Here is a 20,989-nt window from a genome sequence, read left to right as displayed (position 1 = left end):
TATAATTTTTAATGTACAATTTTAATCTTTTCTTTTTAAAACTATATTTCCATATGTTTCAATTATTTTCTTAGAGGTAGCTCTGGCATAACAATATGAATCCTAACATCTTATAATTGACCTCCAATTAATACTAACCTAATTCTGATAAAATAAAGAAACTTTAATACAGTTCCAGTTTTTTATCTTCCTTTGTGGTATTACTACATATATTTGTGATATTATGGAGAATATATCTGGCCTTTGTCCCTGGTTCCTGACACAGATCACCAAAAGCCCTTGGGGATTCCCAAGTCAAAGAAGAGTCTTTGTTATGCTAATGAAGTGACTTAGCCCTGAAAAGCTTCAGGATGTGGCTGCACACCAGAAAAATCAACCACATCATTAGAGGACTGGAATTTTGAGCCACCCCAATTTCCATGGACAAGAATGAGACTAGAGTTTGAGTTGAATTACATGACCAGTGATTTAAACAATCATGGCTACCTAGTGAAACCCCAGTAAAATATCTGGACACTGAGGCTTGGAGGAGCTTCCTGGTTGGTGAATACATTGATATGCTGGGAGTGTGATGCACCTGGACTCCATGAGGAGAGGGCAAACAAGTTCTGTACACTGTTCTCTGTCCCCCTAAGCCCTTGCCCAGTGAATTTCTCTTTTTGCTGTTTCTGAGTTGTGTTCTTTAAATAAAATAATAAGCATAATTATAGCACTTTCCTGAGTTTTGTGAGTCATTCTAACAAATTAGTGGACTTGAATTTTGTATCAAAAATTTGGAAAGTTTTTACCAGTAAAGATTTCTGTAGTTACCAAAATTTTAGAATTTGTTTGTCTTTGGTTAATATCCAGAATAATGCTGAAAGGTTTTATTTATTTATTTTTAAAATTTTTTCAAGTTGAGTTTTTGAGGCTAGAGAAATCATCAGTCTCATGTAGCCATAATCAGTTGTCCTCCTTTCTTTTTGAATTTTTTTTTTTTACTTTTAAAATTGTCCTTTCCCCTCCACATTTTATTTCCATTAAGTCTTATGACATTATTCAAGGGTTTATTTGTATTTTATGAAATTTTCTATTTTCTGTATTTTATGAAATTATTTTTTACGTTATTCCAAGTTTCTTTGTTTTTTTTTGTATCTTTTTCAAAGATTTTAGTATAATTTGATAATCTCCAATCTTTCTAACCCTAACATATGCTTTTATCATCTTTCTTGTTTCTTAGGTAGGTTTTGTGTGCATATCATTTTAATATCCTTTCTTTTTTTGTATAAACGTTGTTATGCTATTTTTTATTTTATTTTATTTATTTTTTTGAGATAGAGTTTCGCTCTTGTTGCCCAGGCTGGAGTGCAATGACACGATCTTGGCTCACTGCAACCTCAGCCTCCCTGGTTCAAGCAATTCTCCTACTTCAGCCTCCCGAGTAGCTGGGACTACAGGCACATGTCACTACGCCTGGCTAATTGTTGTATTTTTAGTAGAGACAGGGTTTCACCACGTTAGCCAGGCTGGTCTCAAACTCCTGACCTCAGGTGATCTGCCCACCTTGGCCTCCCAGTCTTTATTCTTTTTTCTTGTAGTTTTACATGGGGTTTAAAAAAACTCCTTGCTATTACTCTTATTTAAGTCAGGTGTATTTTCCAGACCATTTGCTATTTATTAACAAGTCATCTTACTCCATTTCCACGTCTTTGCACCTATTCTCCTGCTGCTTTGAACCCTTTCCTCTAAGACATCTTTGCTGCTTCCTCTTTTCATTAATTTCTCTTCTCCATATGTCACATTTAGAGAGGCCTTACCTAGTCAGACTATGTAATTATCACTCCCTGCTTATTCTGTTTCCTTAAGTGTCTTTCCCTCATTGTATTTATCATCACCCACTGCAATGCAAATTAAATTTAATATATAAATATAAAAATAAATTATAAAATCTCTATGAGATCAGATATATTGTTTCATATACTTCTGTATCAACAACATTAAGAACAGTTACTTCCATAGTGTAGATTTTTAATGAAGACCATTTATGTGAATGACTAAATGAAAGAAAACACAGTTTTTGCTTTTTCAGAGTTACTAGCCTGTATTTGTAACATACTAGTGATGTTCACACCATGCATACTGAAGTCTGTCCTAATGGTCACAGAAAATTAGCATATGAGAATAGAGATTAAAATGATATTGGTCATCCCCCTGCAGGGTTGACTGGGGAAGAGGCGTGTGTCCAAGGGTCTATGCTATTGCCAAAGCTCAGGTTTTATAGTGCCCTTTTGTAAAGAAAGATGAGCCCTTTCGCTTCACACCAGTGACTGATTTGGGCAATGTAACTGGTGGTCCCATTCTTACTGCCTCCTTAGATCTTCCAAACTAGAGGTCAGAGTTTAGCTTGAAGCTAGGGTTCATCTAGGATGCACTTTTCTTACCTTTGAACAGCAGATTTTACACACATTTTGGCAATGTGTAATGAGTGTATAAATTCGGTAATGTTAAGGGTAAAAGTGGAGGTTATTGATGTGTACCAATTGATTTAACTCAAAGCCTTATGCAATACTGCCTGGATAACACTGTTTTCTGCTCATTTTTATTCTTTTCACGTGTCTTGTTTCCAGTACCTGGATCCATTTTCGACGGGACGTGCAGGCAATGAGCTGAGAACCCACATCTGTAAGCTGCTTCTGTGAAGATTTTCTGTAAATGCCTGACATTCCAGTAGCTTTGGAGTGAAACCAGAAGTTTCCTAAAGTAAATCCAAATAAATTTAAGAAGAGTTCCGATGAACATTCATTTATAGTTATTATTACCATTAGTTTTGTTTTCTCCTATAACTTTTAAAGAAAATTTAAAATTAAACACCGTCATTTTACTCAAATTGGTATCTTCTTATAAATTAGTTGGATTTCTTTAAACTCTCTCATTTGACCTAGCCACTGATTTACTGCTGGTCACAAGCTGTGCCTCAAAATCCCCTGGAACTGCCCCAAGTGCTTAATGAGCCCCAAATAAGTTATTCTTAAACTCATATTTAAACTCAAAATAAGTTATTCTTAAACTCATCCTCGGGGAACAGGTTTTCCATGAGGCACTGCTGTAATATATCGTATGTTATTTGGTAATAATTACAAAATTAAATATCATTTAAGTTTCATCATTAGGGCAGAAAATAATGCCAGACATCCATGGTTGTTGGCATCAGAGAAATGTTCCCAGGTTCCTAGAAAGCAAAAGTGAATGACGGCCATCACCGCAGCAACCCTGGGAAGGCAGTATCTCCCATGGCAGAAAGACTGGCTTTAAACACACTCTGCATTATAATTTTACACACATAAACACATATTTTTCATCAATATTGTTTAGCCTTACCAATATATTCCAAGATTTATTTGCTTGCTAGCTTTTTTGCATTCTGCTTTTTCACTTTAGGACTAATTTCCATCTAACTGAAGTACATCATCTTGTAACTTCCTATCAACAATGTTACACTTGCTCAGTTCTTTTTTTTTAAAAAAAAGGAAGTATTTATTTGTAGTTATCCTGGAACGATTATTTAGTTGTCACCAGCTGTTTTCTCCCAGCACTTTGAAACAAGTATTTTGTCGTCTTCTGAAATTTATTTTTACTTAAAGAGAAATCTGCTGTCATCCTGATCATTATCTTTGGGGAGAAGGAGGAGATTATCTGCTTTTTCTCTGTATTGCTTTTTGAGTTATTGCTTTGGCTCTGATGTTCTGCAGTTTACACCAACATGCACATTCATGCACAAATGCACACATATGTGCAGGCATACAGAAATAAGCACACACACATACATACGCACATGCATGTATACATGTGCATGTGTATACCTGCATGTATATACACTTTTATTTAGGTTTACGTTTGTTATTATTTATCCTGATCATGTCTTATTCCTTCATTCAGACATTTTTTGATCATCTAACATGTGCCAGATTCTATTTGCTATACCATGTGTTTACTAATTTAAAAACACATATATTCGAATAGGCAAAATTCTCAGAAATTTTCTTTATTTTCTCTTCTCATTCTTTCTCTTGTCTCCTACTATTTCTCCTTTTACATGTACATAAAACGTCTTTTCTTTTTTAATAGTAATAACTATCATCTTTTAAACACCAACTATGCACTTTCCCAAGTGATATATTGTATGTTACACATTATAGTGGTTTTTTTTTGTTTGTTTGTTTGTTGTGTTTTGTTTTGTTTTTTTGAGACAGTCTTGTTCTGTTGCCCAGGCCAGAGTGCAGTGGTGCAATCTTGGCTCACTGCAATCTCCACCTCCCAGATTCAAGCAATTCTCCTGCCTCAGCCTCCTGAGTAGCTGGGATTACAGGTGCCCACCACCATGCCGGTTAATTTTTGTATTTTTAGTAGAGACAGAGTTTTTTCATGTTGGCTAGGCTGGTCTCGAACTCCTGACCTCAGGTGATCCACCTGCCTCGGCCTCCCAAAGTTCTGGGATTACAGGCATGAGCCACTGCGCCCTGCCTCATTATCGTATTTTTAACAGCTTTAGCAATTTCATCAACCCTGTGAAGTAGTTTCTATCATCTCTATTTACAGCTGAGGAACCTGAAGCATAGAGAGGCTGAGTCACATACCCGAGTTCACACAGTCAGTAAGCAGTCATTACAGGATTTGATCTAAGTAATCTTTGAAGAATGTCCGCATTCTCAACATTACAGCCTTTTATATATAGCATTGATTTAAAAAAATCTTTTTCTTTAATTTGGATTATATTTATTTTGATTTCATACACACAGTTTTTCATCTGATTACTCTTGAATGTTCTATTCTTGGAGTTATGGCCCACATGTTTGTTGCAGCCCCCAAGCCTTCTTTGCAATGTTCTGTTTCTTCATGCGTTTTTATCATTTTGGATTATGAATGCATGGTTGGAGGTGCAGTTTGTTTGCAAGAAGTCTTTGTGCCCCGGGCTGTTTAAAATGTTCTGTGGAGCAAATCTGCCTTTGCTGCTTCATGCCACCGGGCAATTTTCATATCCTTGGATGAGATTATTTGTTAATTCTTTGGCTTAATGGTTATTTTCCAGGGGAGTTTGTGTAAATTTGAATTCCTGTCCAGGTGGTGGCATAGACCTTGAATTTCTGCTTCTAATGTCTGATTCCTTATTTTTTTTACTTCCCAAGACTGTAAAGAAGTTCAGACTTCCTGTACTTTCTTTGTTCTGTGAGAGTAATTCTGTTCCGCTTTTCACTGAGGGAAAGCAGGTTAAGCCTGACTCAGGTATGTTTTTCCCACATCTGTAGCTCTTGGCAATGTTCTCTTCCCTGAAAGGAGTAGACCACATGCAGGCCTGTCTCAGGGAAGACCCTCTCTGTGAACTCCTGCATGAATGATGAATGCATGCTCACCTCCTGATTCTCATCCCTCTTTCTTTCTGTCTCTTATACCTGAGATTTTATTTTGACTTATTTTAGGCTCAGTTATAAATTGATGTCTGGCTCTAACTTGGGAAGCATTTCTGTGTGCCCTACTGAGAGAAGCCATTCCCCATTAGCTTAACTCACTCTATTGCTCCAAGTTCTCAAATATGTATACCTTGGTCATTTATTATTTTCAAATGTTGTGATTTTTTTTTCTATATTAAAGACATTTGGGCGGGTGTGGTGGCTCACACTGTAATCACAGCACTGTGGGAAGCCAAAGTGGGCAGATCACTTGAGGTCAGCAGTTTGAAACTAGCCTAGCCAATATAGCAAAACTCTGTCTATACTAAAAATACAAAAATTAGCAGGGCATGGTGGCCACACCTATAACCCCAGCTACTCAGGAGGCTGAGGCAGGAGAATTGCTTGAACCCAGGAGGTGGAAGTTGCAATGAGCCGAGATTGTGCCATTGCACTCCAGCCTGAGCAACAGAGCAAGACTCAGTCTAAAATAAATAAATAAATAAAAATTTTTAAAAACTTTATAAATAGTGGATATTAACATATTTTTCTGTTTTTTTTCTCCTTTATTTAAAAATGTGTGTTACATTTAAAAAATATTAATCATATTATTTGTAGAAGAGTTTTAGGTTTACAAAAAAAATGAGCGGAAAGCTTATAGAGTTCCTATAGCTCTCCCTCCTGCACACAAAATTTCTCTATTAATAACATTTTGCATTGGTGTATTAGGGTTCCCCAGAGAAATAGCACCTATAAGATGTATATAAATATAGACAGAGATTTATGATAAGAAATTGGCAGCTGGGTACAGTGGCTTATGCCTGTAATCCCAGCACTTTGGGAGGCCAAGGTGAGTGGATCACCTAAGATCAGGAGTTCGAGACCAGCGTCGCCAACAAGGGGAAACTCCATCTCTACGAAAAAAAAAAAGTACAAAAATTAGCCAGGCATGGTAGCATGTGCCTATAATCTCAGCTACTTGGGAGGCTGAGACAGGAGAATCACTTGAACCTGGGAGGCAGAGTTTACAGTGAGCTGATACTGTGCCACTGCACTCCAGCCTGAGTGACAGAGCAAGGCTCTGTCTCAAAAAAAGAAAAAAAAAAAGAAATAAATTGGTTTAAATGATTATAATGATTATGGAGGTAAAGAAGTCTCAAGATAGACACCTCACAATTTGGAGACAAAGAAAAGTGATGGTGTAATTCTAGTCTGAATCTGGCAGCCTGAACCGGGAAAGCCAACATGGTTCTAGTCCGAGTCCAAAGGCCCGAGAACCAGAGGAGGTGAGGGTATAAGTTGTAGTCCAAAAGCCTATGCCTCAAACCTAAAAGGAACCCATGTTTCAGTTTAAGTCAGGAAAAGACCAATGTCCTGGCTAAGGCAGCCAGGCAGGAGGAATCTCCTCTTGCTCAGTCTTTTTGTTCTTTTCAGATCTTCAATTGATTGGATGAGGGTCACCCACAGACGGGAGGGCAATGTGCTTTATTCAGTCTATCAACGCATATGTTCTCATCTAGAGCACCTTCAGAGATACACCCGGAACAATGTTTGACCAAATAACTGACACACAGTGTCTCAGTCAGGTTGACACAAAATTGACCACCACAACTACTATAGTACATTTGTTAACATTAATGAATCAATATCAATACATTGTTATTAGCTTAAGTTTGTTATTAACTTAGGTTTATAATTTATATTAGGGTTTAGTCTTCCTATTGTGCAGTCCTAAAAGTTTTGGCAAAAGTATAATGACATGCACCTGCCATTGTAATATCATACATGATAATTTTACTGCCCTAAAATTCCCACTTTTTCAAAGTGGGTTATAGTTGGAATTGTATAGTATGTAGACTTTTCAGACTAACTTGTTTCACCTAGTAATAGCCATTTAAGTTACTTCTTATTTTTTCATGACTTGATAGCTTATTTATTCTCATCACTGAATAATATTCAATTGTATGGATGTAACACAGATTATTCATTCACCTACTGAAGAACATCTTGGTTGCTTTCATGTTTTGGCAATTATGAATATCCATGTAAGGTTTCTCTGTGGACGCAGGTTCTTCACCTCATTTGGATAAATACCAAGGAGTGTAATTGCTGCATTGCCTGATAAGAATATGTTTGGTTTTTAAGAAGCGGTCAAACTGTTTTCTGAAGTGGCTGGACCATCCTTCATTTCCACCAGCAATGAATGAGAGTTCCTGTTGCTTTACAACCTTGCCAGTATTTGGTGTTTGCTGTTATTTGGGTTTTTGCCATTCTCATAGGTGTGTGACGGTTTCTCGTTATAGTTTTGGTTTGCAATTCTACAACAATACATGATGTTTGACATCTTTTCATATGTCTAATTGCCATCAGCTTATCCTCTTTGGTTTCTGTTCATTTTTTATTGAGTTGTTTGCTTCCTTACTGTTGAGTTTTAAGAACTTTTTATATATTTTGGATGCAAATTATTTATTAATAAGTGTTTTACAAATATTTTCTCTCAGTCTGTGGCTTGTCTTCTCATTCTATTGGCATTATCTTTCACGGAGTAGAGATTTTTAACTCTAATGAAGTCCATCTTGCCATTTTTTTTTCCTTCATGGATTGAAGTGTTGTATCTAAAAAATTGTCACCAGATCCAAGGGCACCTGGATTTTTCCTACATTATGTTCTACAAGTTCTATAATTTTGCATTTTACATTCAGATCTATGATATATTTTGAGTTAATTTTGAGAAGTTGCAGTCTGCATCTAAATTTACTTTTTTTTTTGCATATAGAGATCTAGTTTTTCCAGCACCATTTGTTCAATGTACTGAATCCTCTCTGCATTGAATTACCTTTACCCTTTTGTAAAAGATTAGTTGAATGTATTTGTATAAGTCTATTCCTGAGCACTGTATTCTGTTCCATTGATCTATTTGTTTACTATTTCACCAATATCACACTGCCTCGATCATCGTTTATAGTTAGTCTTAAAGTTGAGAAGTGTCAGGCTTCCAATTTTGTACTTCTGCAGCATTTTATTGGCAATTCTGGGTCTTTTGCCTTTTCATATAAGCTTTAGAATCACTTTGTTAATAGACACAAAACAACCTTTTAATTTTGGTTGAAATTACAATGAATCTATAGATCAAGTTGGCAAGAACTTATATCTTGACAAGATTAAGTTTTTCTGTCTCTCGAGATAGAATATCTCTCCTTTTATTTAGAGCTTTGATTTCTTTCATCAGAGTTTTGTAGTATCCTCGTATAGATATTATAGATAGTTCTTTAGATTAATACTCAGGGATTTCATTTATTTGTGCTAGTGTAAATTCTGTTGTATTTTAAAATTTTAAATATCAACTATCTTTGAAATGAATTGACTTTTGTATATTAATATAGTACCTGCAAACTTACTATAATTACTTAGTTCTAGATTGGTTTTTGATTTTTTTGAGATTTGTACATAAACAATTATGTCATCTGCAAACAAAGATGGTATTATTTTTTCTTTCCTGTTCTATATACCTTTGATTTATTTTTATTTTTTGTTTCACTAAGTAGGATTTCCAGTATCATGTTGACTAAGATCAATGAAAGGATACATCCTTGCTTTTAACCTGATCTTATGAGGAAAGCAACTGGTGTCTCACCATTAAGTATGATGTTAGTTGTAAATTTTTATGAATGTTCTTTATGAAGTTGAGGCAATTTACCTCTATTTCTACTTTACTGAGTTTTTATCATGAATTAATATTGGATTTTGTCAAATGCTTTTTTTGCATTATTTTTATAATGAATATATAATCTTTATTATTTAGTATGTTGATTTATTGATTAAACTGATTGATTACCTAATGTTCAAAGGGCTTTTAATACCTGGGATAAATTCCACTTTGTTATGGTGTATAACCTGTTGCATTCAATTTGCTAATATTTTGTTTTCTATGTTCTGTCTATTTACAGGTTTTTATATTTATGTTCATGAGAAATATTGGCCTATAGCTTTCCTTTTCTGTAATGTCTCTGCTTGATTTTGTTTTCAGACTAATGCAGTCTTCATAGAATTAATTACTAAGCAAATTACTCTCTTGTATTTTTTAAAAGAGATTGAATAATATTTGTATAATTTATTGGTGAGTATTTCACGTGAGATTGAGAAAAGTCTGTACTATGCTGTTGTTGAATGAAGTGTTCTATAGATATCAATTAGGTTCAATTGATTGGTGGTGGCGTTCATTTCAACTCTGTCCTTACATATTTTCGGCTTGCTGGGTCTGTTAATTATAAATGGAGAGTCATTGAAGATTTAACTAAAACAGTAGAGTTGTCTATTTCTCCCTGCAGTTCTGTTTACACTTAAAGTATTTTGAGGCTATGTTGTTAGGTGCATACACATTGAGGATTGTTATGACTTATTGGCCACTATATTAGTTTGTTTTCACACTGCTATAAAAAAAACTACCTGAGACTGGGTAATTTATTAAGAAAAGAGATTTAATTGACTCACAGTTCCACAGGCTTAACAGGAAGCATGACTGGGAGGCCTCAGGAAACTTACAATCATGGTGAAAGGTGAAGAGGAAACAAGCACATCTTACCATGGTGGAGCAGGAGAGAGAGAGAGAGAGTGAGAGGGGAAATGCCACACACTTTTAAACCATCAGATTTTATAATAACTCACTATCATGAGAACAGCATGGGGTACACTGCTCCCATGATCCAATCACCTCCCACCAGGTCCCCTCGACCCCCCACAAGTGGGGATTATAGTTCAAGATGAGATTTTTATGGGGACACAGAGCAAAACCATATCAACTACTTTATCATTATGTAATGTCCCTCTTCATTTCTGTTAATTTTCCTTTCTCTGAAGTCTACTTTGTTTGAAACTTATATAGCTACTCATGATTTCTTTTGATTATTGTAATCATAGTATGTTTTTCCTTATGCCTTTACTTTTAACCCTTTTGTGTCTTTATATTCTTATGGACAACATATAGTTGGCTTTTGTTTTTCTATTCACTTTTAAAGTTTCTACCTTTTAGTTGGTATATTTAATTGATATATTAGACCATTCACATTTACTGTGATTAATGATATAGTTGGATTAATGTCTACATTACCTGTAACTGTTTTCTATTTGTTGCCCTTGATCTTTGTTTGTATCTTATTTTTTTGGTCTTCTATTCTTTTCTGCCTTCTTTGGTTTTACTTGAGGGTTTCATATGATTCCATTATCGATTCTCTTTTACCATACCAATTATAACTTAATATATTATTTTATTTTGTTTATTTTATATTTCATTTTACTTGTTGCCCTAGCATTTGCAATATACATTTGTAATTAATCTAACTCCACTCTTGAATAATGCTATAATTTGAGAGCATGCATTATCTACTGATAATTAATGCTGCATTATCTACTGATGTTTAGATAATGCAGATACCCTGTAACTGTATATTCCTAATTTTTTCTCCTGTTCCTTATAGTATTTCTATCACTCATTTTACTTATCTATGCTATAATTAGCTAGTACATTGTTGCTAATATTATTTTGAAAAAAACTATTTTCTCTTACACTAATTAAGAATAAGACAAAATATTTTAGTTTGTCTTGATTTTTTTTTTTTTTTTTTGAGACAGGGTCTTAGTCTGTTGCCTAGGCTGGAGTGCAGTGGCACAATCTCGGCTCACTGTAACCTCTGCTTTCCCGGGCTCAAGTGATTCTCCAGCTTCAGCCTCCTGACTAGCTGGGACTATAGGCACAAGCCACCAATTCCAGGGTAATTTTTATATTTTTGTAAAGACAGGGTTTTGCCATGTTGCCCAGGCTGGTCTTGAACTCCTGAGCTCAAACCAGTCTGCCTGCCTTGGCCTCCCAAAGTGCTGAGATTACAGGCATGAGTCACCACACCAGGCCCTTTCTTGATTTTTTTAAAAAAATGCTCTTTCTTTATTAATGTAGATACAAGTTTCTAACCTGCATCATTTTCCTCCTCTGAAGAAGGTATTTTAACATATCATGAAAGGCAGGCCTCCTGGTGACAAATTCTCTCAATTTTTATCTGAAAACATCTTTATTTCTTCATTTCTGAAGGATAATTTTACTGGATATGGAATTTCAAGTGGGTGTATTTTCTTTCAATAGTGTAAATATTTTACCCCACTCCTCTTTCTGCTCACGTGATTTCCAGAAAGAATTCTAACATAATACATTTCCTTGTTCCTCTCTGGGTAAGGCGTTTCCCTATCTGTGGCTTCTTTCAAAATTTTCTCTTTCTCTTTGATTTTTCTGCAGTTTGAATATGATATGCTTAGATGCTTTTTAAAAAAACAAACAAAAAAAAGGCTCTATCCTGCTTGGTTTTCCTTGAGCTTCCTAGATGTGTAGTTTGGTATCTGTCATTAATTTTGGAAAATTCTCCATTACTTAAGCCATTATTAATTCTACTAATTTTTTCTGTTTCTTTTTCTCTTTCTTCTTTTGCTATTCACATTATGGATCTACTATACCTTCTGTAATTTTCCAACGGTTACTAGATAATCTGTTCTCTGTTTTCTTATTGTTTCTTTCTTTTTGTCTTTCTTTTGCTTATTCAGTTTGAGAAGTGTCTGTTGACATGTTTCAAGCTCACTGTTTTTTTCTCCAGTTGTGTCCAGTCTACTGATGATCCCATCAAAGGCTTTCTTCAGGTCTATATTACCTTTTTTTCTTTTTTTCAATCTCTTGCCTTTCTTTTTTATTCTTTCTTACAGTTTCCATCTCTCTGCTTACTTTTTCCATCTGTTATTGCTTGTTGATTACTTTTCCAATAGCATCCTTAGCATATTTTAATCATAGTTAATTTACATTCCTGGACTGATAAGTTTTATAATCCTTGGTGTATCTGAGTCTGATTCTGATATTTTATGTCTTTAAGGTTTTTTGTTTTTATTTTTGGTTTTGTTTTATTTTTGTTTAGCTTGTTTTGCTTTTTAATTTATTTTTGCCTTTTTCATGCCTTGTAACTTTTTTTTTTTTGAGAGCCAGACCTAATGTGTCAGGTAAAAGGAACTGAAATAAATAGGCCTTTAGTGTGAGGTTTACATTTATCTGGCTCAATTGTAGGTGTGTATACTGTTTTCTCTTGCTCTAGGTGCCAGAAGCTAACATTTTCTCTAGTATTTTGGATTATCTTTTCCGTTGTCTTGGATCCTCCTCATATAGAGTTTGAATCTTGTGGTCATTTTATCTGTAATTCCCTGTTATTATACAGAAGGCTAACTGATGTGGAGGTGGCGAGGGGGGTGTCTCCTGTAATACCATCATTCAATCTTAGTCTCTTAGTGAGACTGTGCCTCTGGGCTGTGACCTTTAGAATTACTTCCTAGCTCCCTCCCGCCTCCATTTAGGTAGGAAAAGAAGGCTAGAAATGGCTAGATTTTAGTATTTTCCTTTCCTTTTCCCAAGTCAAAAGCTAGCAGGGGTTGAGTTGGATATTTTTATTTCCCCACATTGGTAAGGCAATAAGACCCAAGTCAGCTGGTCTTGAGTGAAATAGTTTGCCTGTGGGCTGGATTTTATTAAGGAAAAAATAATTCTTTAAGCATATTTCAAAATGGTTTCTTTTCCTCCCCTCTGCTGGAAGCTTGAAGGAATTTTTCTGTAATAATTCTGAGAACCTGGTGGGGCTCCTGGAGGTAAAACGCAAGAAAGAGTGTGGATCCCTCTAATGTTCGATCCCTTGGTGTTTTTAACTTTCAAGCTAGTCCACTTTGGGTCACCAGTATTTGCTAATTGCAGTTCAAGTATTAGCTCAGCTGTGGGCCTCTGCTCCTGGGCCTCTGCCCCAGCAGGCTATGATTCTTGGTACCTGCCTCTCCAGTTTTCCAGGCAGCAGTGCCCTATGACCTCTATTATCTGACGGATCTGAAAAACATTATTGATTTTCAGTTTGTTCAGCTTTGTTCTAGTTGTGTGGGTATGAGTGGTGGCTTCTAAGCTTCTTTCTATTTTAATAGACTAGAAACTGAAAGTTTATATATTACTTTTTAACTTTTATGTGTTAAAGTATAGAATTATTATCTTTTGTGATTTCTTCTATTTTTTAAATGTAAAGATCTTTTTCTATTGAAAATATTCAATATCTATAGAATACTTTTCCTTTTTAAAAATAAGATATTTATGCTTTTATTTTTCATATTTAAAGTCATGTAGAAGATAAAGTATTAGGAGAGATAAAATAATTTGATTTTAATTACTAATTGGAAATGCAGTTTGGGAAGAAGCTATGTAAATTTTAAAAACATTTGTTACATTACTATATGGAAATATGATCGAAGGGGTTGATTCTTAGAATTTCATTAAAAACACAACAAAGTTTGAGAAGGTTGAAAGAGGCACAGTTTACTTCACTTACCTAAAAATTCTCTCCTATTATTATTCACCATTTCTGGTGCATCCCTTCCTATCCTACCTTAAGCTGCTTGCTGGTGAGGATCTGTCTTTTACTTTTACTATCTGTTGTTACTGTGGAAATTAATGGTCAGGAAAATAATTATAAATTTCTAATGCTAAGTTAAGTTTTTGATATTGCTGCATTTCCACAAATTGTTGTTAAACATGTTAAATTTCTCTCTAAATATTTCCTTGCTTTTTAAAACTTGTATCAAATAGCTGAAATGTGAGGTCTCAATACAATGACACAGAACTTTTCTCAATGAGCTTGCTTGAGATATTTCGTTTAATTCATTTGTATTTTCTGTTGTTTTAATGACCAGTTAATAAACACTAGAATGAAAGACCCCAAACCTTGCCCAGTGTGTTTGAGAAATTATTGAAATAACTGCTGCTTATTTGTGTTCAATCCAGTTATTTTGACCCTTCAAAGAGATCACGTGACCGCTGATCTTCCTCTTCACTAATCAATTTGAAATGAGGTAGAATAGAAAACACATTATTTTCTAAAAGTAATTCTGATTTGTTCATCGTAACAAATTTAAAAAGCATAGTAGAAAAAGATTAGAATCAAATGTGATTCCTCCTGCTTTGTCCCACCTGCCCTGGACATCTTTGTCCCCAAGCCACACACATACAAGAGGACACACAGGCATGAACTTAGGGGTTTCGGTAAGCTCTGTAGGAACTCTAGCCTAGTCTCCTCAGCTGTAATGTCATGTGCTGTGAGGAGTTGATGAGATGACTTAGGTGCAATTACAGAGTTGGCCCGCAATGTTCTTTGTCTCCTCTTTCTGTCTGAGTGCTATGCATCTAGCCTTGTGCTCATCTATTATTTGGGGAACATCTTAAAAGTGTTTCTCTGCCCAGGGAGAAGACACAATTTCATCTGATGTCAGTAATGTCTGTAAGGTTTAATACAGCGAAGAAAATCTGCATTAAAGACTGCAAACTAAGGGCTTGCATTTTGGCAGTTATTAAGCCTAACAGAAAGAACATGACCTAGGGATTTGGGGGTCTAATTTCACCTTTTGGACCAGTCATTTTTCTGACTGTGTATACTTGAGCAAATTTCTTAAGATATTCAGTTTAATTTCCTTATATATAAATTCAATTAACTTTCCTCCCTATGTTCCCACTAGAATTACAGAAAACCATGCCTGCCTAGAATTGGTACAGTAACTAGCTCATACTAAATACTGAAAATATTTGTCTTATTATTAAAATTGTTAAAAGAAGCAATTATAATAATTATCATGTCTTTCTGATAATAAAGAAGATAATGGAAATTACCCGTCAAACTTTTTTTCTGTAAAGAACTGGACTGACAATCTTATATTTTGTAAAATTCCCAAAGCTGTATAAGAAAGACAACTTAATCATAGAGAGTCAAGTTCAGCAGAAATATACTAAAATGTAAATTTTAAATCACTTCATCATGATGCATTAGAATAAATTCTTTTCTATTTAAAACAATCTTACTTGCTAGAACACTTTGACAAAGTCGTTTCTACTTCTGAACACGAAGCTGCTGTGGATAGGTCCAAAACAATACTTAGATTTTGAGTTTATAATAGAAATTTGGAGAGTCCAGTTTCTAGTCTTATCTAGACCCATGGCAAGCCATGTCAACTTTGATGAAAAAGATTTGACCTATTTACTTTATAGAAGGGCTTTAGAGAAACAAAAAGAGAAAGCATACTATAATTCTTATGTTTTCAGACTCTGTTGTTAGGTACAGAGCAGAATTTTGAAGATGCATTAATTCTTTCAAGTCATGAAGGCAGTGTACAAGAGCAAGTTACAAAATGGCATCCTGAGACCAAAATAACCAATGAATTATCTTACAGAGACTTGCTTGCTTTGCTTCCTCTTTTCACAGTAAGTTATCTCAATTGTCCTATTTTTAAGTTTACTGATTATTTCTTCTGTCTACTCAAATCTGCTGTTGAACCTTTCTGGTGAATTTTTCACTTTAGTTATTATACTTTTTAGTATCCAAATTTCTATTTTGTTTTTATACTATATCTTTATTGATATCCTTGACTTGTTTGTACATCATTCTCCTAGTTTTCTTCAGTTCTTTATTAATTGTTTTTTCTTGCTGTTTGCACATATTTCAGCTGGTTGATTTAAAGTGTCTAGTAAGTTTAATGCCTGAGTTTCCTTGGATACAGTTTCTGTAAATTTATTTTCTTTTTTTTTCCTGTGAATGAGCCATAATTTCTATATATATAATATATTTTGAGATGGAGTCTTGCTCTGTTGCTCAGGCTGGAGTGCAGTGGCACAATCTTAACTCACTGCAACCTCTGCCTCCTGGGTTCAAGCGATTCTCCTGCCTCAGCCTCCTGAGTAGCTGGTACTACAGGTGTGTGCCACCACACCTGGCTAATTATTGTATTTATAGTAGAGGTGAGGTTTCACCATTTTGGCCAGGCTGGTCTTGAACTACTGACCTCAAGTGACCCACCTACCTCAGTCTCTCAAAGTGCTGGGATTATAGGCATAAGCCACCATGTCCAGCCTCCAATTTTTTTATATGTCTTATAATTTTTGGTTGAAATTTGGCACTTTGAATGTAGTAATACTAGAAATTAGTCTTTCCTCCACTTCAGAATTTGCTATTGTGTATTGTTGAGGTTTGCAGTCATCTATTTGTTTAGTGACTTTTCCAAACTATTTTTGCAAAGAATATATTTCTTCTCGTATATTGCCACCACAGTTTCTATTCTATTATCTCATCAGTTAGCCAGTTACCTGACAGAGAGTTGATGAAATGCTTGGAGTCTAAAAGAAAAAAAAAAGTCTCCCAAACTTTGAAGACAGGCTCTGACTGAGGTAGTCCTTTAGGTCGAGCCATGTGTGACTCTGCCTTAGCCTTCACTTTCTGTTTACATGAAGCCCAATATTAGACTTACAATACTACGGTACTCTTAGATTTTTTCTGAATGTATGTCCAGTCCTGAGCATAAATAGTATACTTCATATTTCCTGTTATATCTGGAAACCCTTCAGAATATCTATTTCCCCAAAGAAGCTTCCTTCTCAGCCTCCTTCTTCCCAGGCTTGTGGTAATCTTTGTTGCTTGCCTCATCTATGGTCCCATGGCCCAGAGCTCTATAAGTAGCTACTATATGTCTTAAATTATTTAATCAGATGCTTCCTGGAAAGCCACTCCAGACTGAGGGGTGCTGCCATGAGCCTAGGGATTAGAGAAAGTTAGATAGGTAAACAAAATGGACATAACTATATATTAATGAGACTTTGAAGCCTCTTTCTTCACTAAACACTCCCTTGGTATTGTGAGATTTCCATGGGATCTGAGAATTTTGAAAAAGTTGATATGGTCAGTTTCTTGTCAGTTTAAAGGTTGTTTCCATGGAGAAATCAATTGATGGGGCTTCTTATTTCATCATTTCCATGAAGTTACCTCCTCATTCACTTTCAAGTACTAGTTTATTGCTGGGAAATCTGATTCTGCAATTAATATAAATTATGAAATAACAGTAATTGTGATTTTTCAAACCCTATTAAAACACATTTTATATCTTTCTATCACGTGGTACAAAATATGTAAAGTTATTATGCATTAATAAAAATTTTGAGCAGAACAGAGTATTAGAATCCTCATTATCTGAATGAGGTTATTTTCAAGATGAAAAAGCAGCTGAGAACTGGAAGGAAGCTAAAGCATCTTCTTTGAGCCAATACTGATATTAATACCCAGGCCACCTCCCTTGTGAGGTAATGTCCTCTGCCAACTATACCAGTAGCATGTAACATAGATCATGATAAACATTTATGACAGCATTTTACCTTACTCAGTAAATGAAGGCAAGCCAAGGTAACTGGTGGCATGAAAGTAGAGGAAAATTATTAGTGTACCTCAGAAGCCCTGTAAATAATCCTGTACAGTGACAGTGACCAAAAGTGATGGCAACAGTTTTTAAAGGTTTATTAAGTTGTTCATCTTGATTTTTCCATATGTGGCATATTGTCACAGTAGGAGAAGACTCCTCTTGTGTTTACTCTTTGAAGCATGGGTACATGGCTTTTATAATCATCTGTGGGAGCAATAAATCATAATTTTAAAGCAATAATTTTTAATTAATTCATTTATTTACTAAGAAATGGCTGTAGCATCATAAAAAAGGAAACTATTATGCAGAGGACAAAATAAATCCCCCTTCTGCTGCTTAAATGTGGTATAATTAAAATTACTAACATCTTTTTTAAAAGAGATCCTATTTTTGTAAACAGCTCTTTCAGCCTACAGAGCTATCTCTATCACTCATGGAGTGATATCACTCACAACTGTTAATTTAAAAAAAGTATGGGAGTGTGGGATGGAGATGTTTATATAGTTTTAATGATGCAAATATGAAGGCTTGTAATTAGTGATTTTGGCAAAATAATAAGAATGTGTGGAGCTGAGGATAGACTCTAGGCCTTCTGCTATACTTTTAAGTTTGATTTATTTGTTCATTTACTGAAGATTTGCTAAGCACTATGCTGGGAATTGCAAATCAAAGAATATGTAAGATGCCATCCCCATCCAAGGTAAGTCTACAAATCCAGTTAATAAAATTACAAAAGCCAAGATGATGTCTTTGAAGCAAAGGTGATATGCTAAATTGCATTCTGTAGACCGGCCCTGCCGCGACCCTTTCTGTATGCCAAAAACAAGCTGGGAACTGCATTGCCCAATATCCCTTCTATCCGTAGTTCCACATTTGAGTGGACCAACGAGAGGCACTCCCCCAGGTGTGAAAAGAGCAGTCCTTATTCTCAGGAGCAATCTGCAGGGCTGTGTGGTTGGCCAGCATGGCCCTGAGGGCCATGTGCCTGAGGCTGTAGCTTGAATGAGCTGGTAGGAGCTCCCACCAGTTATGGGGATTCTCACAGTCCCCATCCCCAGAGAGCTCATGAGAACCAACTACTTTGGTGCTTTCAGTCTGAGGCCTTCAGGTCAGCCACCCTAACTTTTGATGGGTACTCTTCTGGACTTCCCATTCCCAGATCTCCCAGTGCTTCTGAAACCTTAATCTTTTAGTCCTTCTGTCTCAGCACTGATGATGCATTTCTGTTCATAGACAAAAAGACAGACATTATTAATTTTTAAAAAATTACTATTTGAGCTTTCGGAGAGCCAGCCAAGGAATCATGGATGTATGATATTTGACCTAGATTTTGAAGACAGTTTCTACAAAGAGAAAAGTGAGCAATGGCCACGCAGGTGATGAAGACAGTCTTCGAGAAGATGGGGAAACATAGAAACATATGACCTGCTCAAAAGTACAAGAGATTTTGCGTGACTAAAAGTGGTATGGGAGGGCCATCCCAGAGAAAGAAGATGCAAAGTTGAGCTGACAGCAGACCTTCAAGCACCTCAAATTCCAGGACAACCAGAAGTCTTTCCTTAAGCAAGAAGCAGTCCTTGAAACATGTGATAAGAAATGCATTTTGGATACTTTTGCAAGAGTTCATGTAAGCTATATTAGTTACCAGAATTAGCAAATAAAAATACAAGATACCCAGTTAAATTTGAATTTCAGCTAAAGATATATTTTTCTAGTGAAAGTGTGTTCCGTGCAATATTTATGACATAGTTATGTTAAACTTATTTGTTGTTTATTTGAAATTCAAATATTATTGGGCATCCTTGCAACCCTTAGCATAATCAGGGCCTTTCACTTGGATTTCCTAATACCAGGGGCTAACAGAATCTTTAAGAGCCAGCTGTCATTATATATCATGTTCATCAGTCATTTTCGGCCTTTCAACCTTTTCTCCATAGACCTAAAGTTAAGAGAAAAGACATATTTGCAGGTTTGTGTGGAAAGCACTGGCTAGAACTGAAGCTCCCTGCAATAACTTTTGAAGTAGCAGAAATGGACTTAGGGTTCATCTGCAGGCACATTACATCTTTACCTAATCTTCAGACACTGCTTATGGCTTGGATTGCTTAGGCCGTAGATTGATCATTAATCTTTAGGAAGGCCCGGTGTGGTGGCTCATAGCTGTAGTCCCAGCTACTCTGGTGGCTGCCCAGGACCTTGGGAGCCCCCCACTGTTGCATCAGCATTCCTGGATATGAGACATGGAGTCAAAGGAGATTGTTTTGGAGCTTTAAGACTTAATGACTGCCCTGCTGGGTTTCGGACTTGCATGGAGCCTGTAGCCCCTTTGTTTTGGCCAATTTCTCACATTTGGAATGGGAACATTTCCCCAATGCCTATACCCCCATTGTATCTTGGAAGTAATTAACTTGTTTTTTATTTTACAGAATCATAGGCGGAAAGGACTTTCCTTGTCTCAGATGAGACTTTGGACTTGGACTTTTCAGTTAACACTGGAATGAGTTAAGATTCTGGGGGACTGTTGAGAAGGCATGATTGATTTTGAAATGTGAGAAGGGCATGAGATTTGTGAAGGGCAAGGAGTGGGATGGTATGATTTGTCTCTGTGTCCCCATCCAAATCTCATGTCAAATTGTAATCCCCACATGTCAGGGGAGGGACCTGAAGGGAGGAGATTAGATCATGGGAGTGGATTTCCCCCATGCTGTTCTCATGATAGTGAGTGAGTTCTCACGAGATCTGTTGGTTTAAAAGTGTGTGGCAGTTCCCCCCTTGCTTGCTCTCTCTCTTCTGCTCCATGATGGTAATATGTGCTTGCTTCTCCTTTGCCTTCCACCATGATTGTAAGTTTCCTGAGGCTTCCCAGCCATGCTTCCTGTTAAACCTGTGGAACCATGAATCAATTAAAATTTTTTTATTCATAAATACCCAGTATCAGGTAGTTCTTTATAGCAGCATGAAAACAGACTAATACAGATGATATAGGACAAAACTGTACATAATTAATGTATACAATTTGATGAGTTTGGACATGCGCATAGACCTGTGAAGCTATCACCAAAATCAAGGAAATAAGCCTATCCAATATCTCCAAAAAATTCCCCATGTCCTTATGATTGTTTGTGTGTGTGTGCATGTGTGTGTCCATGCATATATGTGTGTGTGTTTGTGTCTATGTGGTAAGAATGCTACATGAGATCTTCCCTCTTAGTAACATTTTAAAGTGCCCAATGTTAAATGTAGGCACTATGTTGTACAGAAGATCTCTAGAATGTATTCAC

The 20,989-nt window shown here is 35.9% G+C and overlaps 1 long non-coding RNA gene across 1 annotated transcript; it reads left to right on the top strand.

Annotated features, from left to right (window-relative positions):
• Positions 1-9,993: 9,993 nt before the first annotated feature.
• LOC130541653 (uncharacterized) lies at positions 9,994-20,630 on the top strand. Its single transcript, XR_008955736.1, has 3 exons — positions 9,994-11,533; positions 15,568-15,726; positions 18,942-20,630. It is a non-coding gene; the product is annotated as an uncharacterized LOC130541653 (long non-coding RNA).
• Positions 20,631-20,989: the final 359 nt, after the last annotated feature.

The sequence above is a fragment of the Pan paniscus genome, chromosome 6 (genome assembly GCF_029289425.2).
Source record: "Pan paniscus chromosome 6, NHGRI_mPanPan1-v2.0_pri, whole genome shotgun sequence".
NCBI classification, from domain to species: domain Eukaryota; kingdom Metazoa; phylum Chordata; class Mammalia; order Primates; family Hominidae; genus Pan; species Pan paniscus.
The sequence above is the reverse complement of the archived record's forward strand: the minus strand, read 5'-3'. Positions and strand labels throughout refer to the sequence as shown.